This window comes from Neopsephotus bourkii, unplaced genomic scaffold, assembly GCF_033783945.1.
Source record: "Neopsephotus bourkii isolate Nb327-2 ecotype Australia unplaced genomic scaffold, CSIRO-AGI_Nbou_v1 NB_1792, whole genome shotgun sequence".
Lineage (NCBI taxonomy): Eukaryota > Metazoa > Chordata > Aves > Psittaciformes > Psittacidae > Neopsephotus > Neopsephotus bourkii.
The window spans coordinates 8,197,429-8,205,015 of NW_026902266.1; the positions used below are offsets into that span (position 1 = coordinate 8,197,429).

Sequence of the window (7,587 nt, forward strand, 5' to 3'; positions counted from 1 at the left end):
CCATCTTTAGTTCTTACAGGATTGGAAATCCAATGAATTTTCCAGTCCTTGTAAGAACTTCTGTAGGTTGTAACCACTTTGACTGAAACAGGGATGAGAGAAATTCCACAATTCATAGCATGGTATCCATGTATATTTATCATATTTGTCACTTGACATGTGAGTCAGTATCTGGCTATGTGAACCATGCCAGATTCTTTGACATTGTGCTGAAGAAAATGGGTTCTTCTCAGCCCTAGATCAGAATCATAGCAATTAAAGAGACACACAGTGCTCCTTCCTTTGGGCACATTAGATCTCTCACTGGTCACTGGCAGTCTCTTCCAGAAGAACACAGACTGTTTAAAAGAGACAAGGACCTAGCTTGAGTATCTACAGCTTGAATAGCCATTTGCCATTCCACAAAGACTTGGCTGACTTCAGGGTTCTGCAGCCCTGTTACAAGGGAAGGGGTTGACAAGCAGGAAGGAGGTAAGAGTAGCTGAGTGCAAAGCAGGAACAGGACTGAGAAAGTAAGTTGCTTGAAAGATGAAGAACTTTTTCTGGAGAGACCTTGTCTGACTAAAGTTACATTCCACGCCACCAACGCCATATACACCTACAAATCAATCTGCAGTTTGTCTGGATCTCAACCGTTTTTACAGCCTTGATCTCTGGTTGTCATTATTGCGGTCTATGGATAGTCGCTCCTGACCAGTTGATAGTGTCCTTTGGTTCTCATTTAGAGCTTAAGGGTCATTTTCATTTGTTCATTTTAAATCCTTGTTGCTAACCCTAACATGCACAGTACTTGTCTAAAGTATCTCATGAAGAAGGATCTCCATGAGGTCACTCAAAAGGGACCTTTAATCCAACTGGATCCCTGAGGAAAGTAATGATACATTGTCCATTGAGTGAGATAATAACTTTTCTATTTTTCAGTCCTCTTACACTTTCCTGATGACGTAAAAGGGCTGTTAACATTGCAGACATTAGTTATGTCCTACTGTGCTGGCAATGGAAAACTATTTTGGTATAATGGTTTTCCCTGGCTCTTAGGCTGGTGTCAGAATGGTACACGAATAGAGGTGGCATGGCCGAGGTGAGAATAGAGAACTGCTGTGTTCTAGCTTTAATAAGCCACAAACCTATTAGCTGCAAGTGGAAAGTAGAGCAGCTGTGAGGCTGCTGTAGTTGCTGCTGGAGGACAGAATCTTCCATCTGTGTTCTAGAGCGCATGCAAAGGTTTCCCATTCCTTTTTGCATAATATTTTTGCAGCATCACTTTTGCCTGATACTTCTTGTGCTAAGCAAATTTTTATGAAGTTAGGGTATGAATCCAAGCATTCAAAGACATTTACTCTGATCTGTGGAGGGGTTAAAAGCTGCTCAGCATCTGAAAATACTCATTGACTTTATATCCCTAGATTTTATTTCCCTAGTGAGCCAGCTAGGGAAGGTGCCCACTGGGCCTGCTTGTGAACAGAGAATGACTTGTGGGTGATATGATGGTTGGAGGCTATCTTGGGCATGGTGATCACAAAATTACAGAGTTTTTGATTCTTGGAGAAGTAAGGAAGGGAGTCAGCAGAACTGGTACCTCGGACTCCCTTGGAGAGCAGAGTTTGACCTGTTTAGAAGCCTGGTTGACAGAGTCCCTTGGGAGGCAGTCCTGAAAGACAGAGGAGTACAGGAAGGCTGGATATTCTTCAAGAGAGACATCTTAAAGGTGCAGGAGCAGGCCATCTCCACATGCCAAAAGATGGGCTAGTGGCAAAGATGTAGCGTGGCTAAACAGTGAGCTTTGACTGGAACTCAGGAAAGAAAAGGCAAGTTTATGACCTTTGGAAAAAGGGGCAGGCAGCTCAGAAAGACTAAAAGGCTGTTATGAGGTTATGTAGGGGGGAAATGAGAAGGGCCAAAGCCCAACTAGAACTTCACCTGTCTACTACTGCAAAACACAATTAAAAATGTTTCTATAGATACATTATCAACATGAGGAAGGCTAAGGAGAAACTCTATTGTTTATTGGATGTGAGGAGAAACATAGTGACAAAGGATGAGGAAAAGGCTGAAGTAATTAATGACTTCTTTGCCTCAGTATTTAATAGTAAGACCAGTTGTTCTCAGGTCCTAGGCCCCTGAGCTAGAGAGATGTGGGGTGCAGAATGAAGCCCCCTTAATCCAAGGGGAAATTGTTAGTGACCTGCTACACCACCTAGGCACACACAAGTCTGTGGGGCTGGATGGGATCCACCCAAGGGTACTGAGGGAGCGGGCAGAAGTGCTCACTCGCTATCTTCCTATCATGAATCAGGAGTCCTGGCTAACTGTGGAGGTCCCAGTCAACTGGAAGGTAGCAGATGTGATGCCCATCCACAAGAAGGGCTGTAAGGAGGATCCAGGCAACTACAGGCCTGTCAGCCTGACCTCAGTGCCAGGGAAAGTTATGGAGCAGATCATCTTCAGTGCCATCACAAGGCATGAACAGGACAACCAGGTGATCAGACCCAGTCAACATGGGTTCATGGAAGGCAGGTCCTGCTTGACCAATCTGATCTCCCTCTAAGATCAGGTGATCTGCCTGGTTGATGAGGGAAAGACTGTGAATGTTGTCTATTTGGACTTCAGTAAAGCATCTGACACTGTCTCCCACAGCATTTACCTGGAGAAACTGACTGCTTATGGCTTGGATGGGCATACTGTTCACTGAATAAAACACTGGCTGGATGGCCAAGCCCCAAGAGTGGTGGTGAATGGAGTTAAATCCAGTTAGTGGCCAGTCACACAAGTGGTGTTCCCCAGGGCTCAGGACTGGGGCCAGTTTTGCTTAATATCTTTATCAGTGATCTGGATGAGGATATCAAGTGCATCCTCAAGTTTGCAGACAACACTAAGCTGGTTCAAAGCATTGATCTGTTTGAGGGTAAGAGGGCTCTACAGAGAAATCTGGGCAGGCTGGATTATTGGACCAAGCATGACGTTCAGCAGTACTCAGTGCTGGGTCCTGCACTTGGGTCACAACACTACAGGTTTGGGCAAGAGTGGCTGGAAAGCTGTACAGCAGAAAAGGACTTGGGGGTATTGAGTGATAGTCAGCTGAACATGAGTCATCTTGTGTCCAGGTGGCCAAGAAGGCCGAGAGTATCATGGCTTGTATCAGAAATACCATAGCCAGCAAGGCCAGGGAAGTGATCTTAGCCCTGTATTCAGCACTGGTGAGGAGGCACCTTGAGTACTGTGTTCAGTTTTGGTCCCATCACTACAAGAAAGACATTGAGACGCTGGAGCATGTCCAAAGAAGGGCAACAAAGCTGGTGAAGGGTTTAAAGCACCAGTCTTATGAGCAGTGGCTGAAACCTGGAGAGAAGGAGGCAGAGGGGAGACCTTATTGCTCTCTACAACTAACTGAAAGGAGGTTGTAGTGAGGTTGGTGTTGGTCTCTTTTTCTGAAGTAACAAGTGACTGGACAACAGGAAGCATCCTCAAGTTGGCGCCAGGGAAGGTTTAGATTGGATATTAGGTTAAAATATCTTCACTGAAAGGATTGTCAAGCGTTGGAACAGCCTGCCCAGGGGAGTGGTTGAGTCACCATCCCTGGAGGTATTTGAAAGCCATAGAGATGTGGTGCTTAGGGACATGGTTTAGGGGTGGACCTACCAGTGCTAGGTTAACATTTGGACTCAATGATCTTAAAGGTCTTTTCCAGCCTAATGGTTCTATAATCTATGATTTCTCTTGGAGATGTTGCATGGAAAGGAATTATTTACAGTTATTTCCCTACTCTCTGGAGTCTCTTAAAATTCAAATTTCACTCCTTTTAGCAAGTTATTCCTGTTTTAGTTGCCTGGATAATACTTACTGTCCATTAATATTCATTGCCCACTTATCAATTCCATAAGTGGAATATTGGACTGCATCTAAACTCTGCTGTGCTTCTTCACTGATTAAGGGAGGGTTAGAGCATAATAGTGAATTGGGAACTAAAGGAACTTCACACTGAGAAAAATGCACTTTTCTTGAGTTGATACCTGGCTCTAGTGATTCCTGAGTTAACACAGAATTTACTGACAATTAAGAATATGATTAGTAGCAATGAGCTTTATTCTGTCCCTCTTAAAAAAATATCAGAAATGTCTGTCAGCTATTTTTTATCATTCTATCAAAGTAGTGTTTGGGGGTGATTGGGGAATATTGTAAACAAAATACTTTGCCTAGGACCTGATTCAGCAAAATAATAATTAAGCTTCTGTGCCAGACCATCTTCAGCTACAGAAATCAATTTTTATGGGTTCCAGAGCCTCATGCAGGATTAAGAAATGTGGATCCCATGGGTAGGGGCTCATTTTTGTTGTTGTTAAATATGGTCCTTAGAGTGAAAGGGATATAACTATATTAAATTAGAAAAAGAATTATGTAAAAGATATATTAAACCACAGACAAATGATGATGAAATGATGAAATTACAGCTTGGAGAGTATGGAAGGAACTATAGCATAGAGAAGAACAGCATAGAAAATATGAGTTTAAACCTTTGAATATGAGTAATGATGCGTCAGCACTGGTATCACTGGTTTTCACAATGGCAGTGAAAAAAATCCTAAATTGTAGGTTTGGGAATTTTTTCTGCTGGAGAGTAATGAAAATTAATTTTTTCCATGCAGACTATCTGGAAAAAAAAAAAGAAAAAAAAAAAAGAAAAAAAGAAAAAAGTAATTTAACTAAGTAGTTCTGTCGTCATACCATGTACTTACTCTTTGCATTAATACCTTACATCAGGTTTTGTGTCACAATCTCAGTGAAGTTACCTATAGTCTGTGACATTCCTTGTTCTTTTGCATTAAAGAACTGTATTGTAATCTCCTCGGCTGCCCAACATGGAGCTCAGGTTGATGGGAATTGGAGAAAAACTTCACAGAATAAAATGTAACAGTCTGTAACATACACAAGTTGCAAGCAACACACAGTAATAACAAGTAAATGTTAACAAACAGAGTGAAAGAGAGAAAGAGAAAAAGAGAAAATGTGAAGAACATGTAAAAGAATTAAGATTCCTATATTACCAACTCAGTTACCCCAGTATTCTAAGGCCATTACAATAAAAATCTTTATTAGTTCTAGGTATCTTTATTAAAGTTTCCTGATTTTTATATTACTGCATATTTTGAAAGTTGCTATGAAGCTCTTCTGAATAAATATCACACTGATGGACTTTACACTGGCATGAGAGCAGAATTTAGTATGCTACATGAATCCGCAGAATCCTTCCGACCCAACCTACCTCTTCAACATTTACTCACCACCAAGTTGATCTGGGTTCCTCCAGTAAGCCGTGTCCCCCAGAAAAGGCACTCCAGTGACGGTGGTGACCGCCTCTCCCAGTACTAACTGGCCAACATAGTAACATCACTCCCAGAGAATATCACCTTTGAAAGGTACTACCTCTTGAAGTGAGGTGACAGTATGTTGGTTATCTACCTATTGGTACTACTAGAGGAAATACAGGAGCACTAGCTAAGCAGATCCAGTACATCTTGCTATTACAGGCATTATTGGATACGTGCTTAATGCAGTGTTGAGAACTGCTGCTCCTGGAAGTGCTGCGTTGCAAAGAGCTCTGGAAGATCCTTCCTAGTTTTACCCTGACACTTCTGGGGTTTCACTTACACCCATCCTGGAATTCTGAGAGTCTTACTAATACCGTATTCTGTGGAGTGCTGTGAGTGTTGACAGGTCAGGTAGAGATTGCAGGAGAATGAAGTCAGGTGAGTCTTCTATTATCGCTTTGACTGAGGAATACAGTATGATGATCTGTACAGTATGTAAGGTGTCTGAGACATGGAGCATGGATGAATACAAAGAACAATGACAGCAGGAATGGTAAATTGCTTGTTATTGCTGCTTTGTGCTTATAAACAGACAAGCAAGTAACTAAAAGGCTTGGAGAAAATTTCCAGCAAGTACAGAGTAAGAGGGATATAAGCAAGTAGACTGAGCACAGAACTGGCACCTCACACTCTAGACTGTTTTGTCCCTGGCCTTTTGTAGTAATGGGTAAGTGATCCCATCTGTCTAGCTCTACTGCAGTAGAGATGTACTTCTTGCACAGAGGTGCCTTTTGTTGTATTCTGTCCTGCAAACCCCAGTCTACTCAGGCCAGGAGAAGGGAGAGATGCCAAGAGTACCTCTTTGTATCCCAGGAATGAATTCTGCCCTGGATGTCATGGGAGCTGCAGTGGCAGGCATGTGTGTGAGAAAGAGGATTTACCATAATTACATCTGCCTTGTGCTGGAGAATTGGCACAGGTTGGCCTTCTTTGGCTTGTGTGGTTGTATCTGTGTTTTCCCATCATTAAAAGTACCTTGTGCTCATTAAGTTATTAAGGCATGAAAACTCGTAAGATTTATTATTTAGCTTTGCATTTGTTTTTCAGCTTAGTACTGTCCTGCCCCTGTGCACACTCACCCCTGGCTATGGCCAGACCACAGGAGGCTGTGTGGAGAGATTTTTTTTTCACTATTTTTCTTTAATGTCTCACATGGTGACAGAAAAAAGTGGGAACCCAAAGCACTGTGCTTGAATTCATAGCTCCTCCCTTTTGTTTTCAAATGACTTGGTATAGAGGATGGTATTTTTTAACCAAATTCTAAAGTAAACAAGCATTGTAGTACAAGTGACACCCACCAGTTGTATCTCTACAGGAAATGACAGATGAATAATTGTACAATGAAGTGTTACATTATATTAATTATAAATTATGCTTGTGTGTGATCCACAGCTATGAGATTGCAGAAATGCCACATGGGACAGAGGAAAAGAAAGATCCAAATTGCTTCCACCTAACTGTAGGCACTTAACTGAGGATCTTAAGTTAGAGGTGCAGTCACCTGAGTTTACTTACGGAGAAAGCCACCTCCAGAAGGCAGCTCATATCACAATAACTCTCTGGGGCTGCCTGATACTTAAGGGGACCTCAGGCAAATACATCTTAAGTTAGATGAGAAGAACTGAGCAGTATTCCTTTTGTATTGAGCTGTTACAATTTCTATTAGATCCATAAGACTCCATCTTCAGTGATATGATACAAACATTACCTCATTTGCTATTTTGGAGCGATGAATTTGGGGTATTTAAAGGCTAGGAAGGCTAAGTATGGGCAGGAAAGAAAAATCATCTTCCTATTACTTTTTCCACTGCCTTTTCAGTATTTATGTCAAACACATTTAAACTTCAAAGACTTTTGAGCTGAAATAGACCTAAACTCTTGGCAGTTACATTGCTATCTACTGCCCATCTTACAGAAAGGGACAAAGGTTTTATGACACTAAAATCAGATGAGATTTTTTTTTCCTAATATTCAAAGGCATTTGATCGAGAATTTGCTTCCCTGTGGATTAAAGGACCACCACAGTGACTAAATACTGTCTTTAACAATGCTTTGCTATCATAAAAGCCACTGAAGTTCACACAGTACAGTGAAATGTTAGGCAGCATAATGGGCCTGTGACAAGAACTGCCAAGAGCCCCCCACTCCCACTGAGCTTTGGCACTAGAATTACCGTGCTCAGCACACTTCTGACATTAGAACCAGTGTGTTGCACAAGGAG

At 41.9% G+C, this 7,587-nt stretch overlaps 1 protein-coding gene across 6 annotated transcripts in view; it reads right to left on the bottom strand.

Annotated features, from left to right (window-relative positions):
* The window catches only part of KCNC1 (potassium voltage-gated channel subfamily C member 1), a 124,304-nt gene that overhangs the window by 25,973 nt on the left and 90,744 nt on the right, over positions 1 to 7,587 (bottom strand). The window lies entirely within an intron of this gene.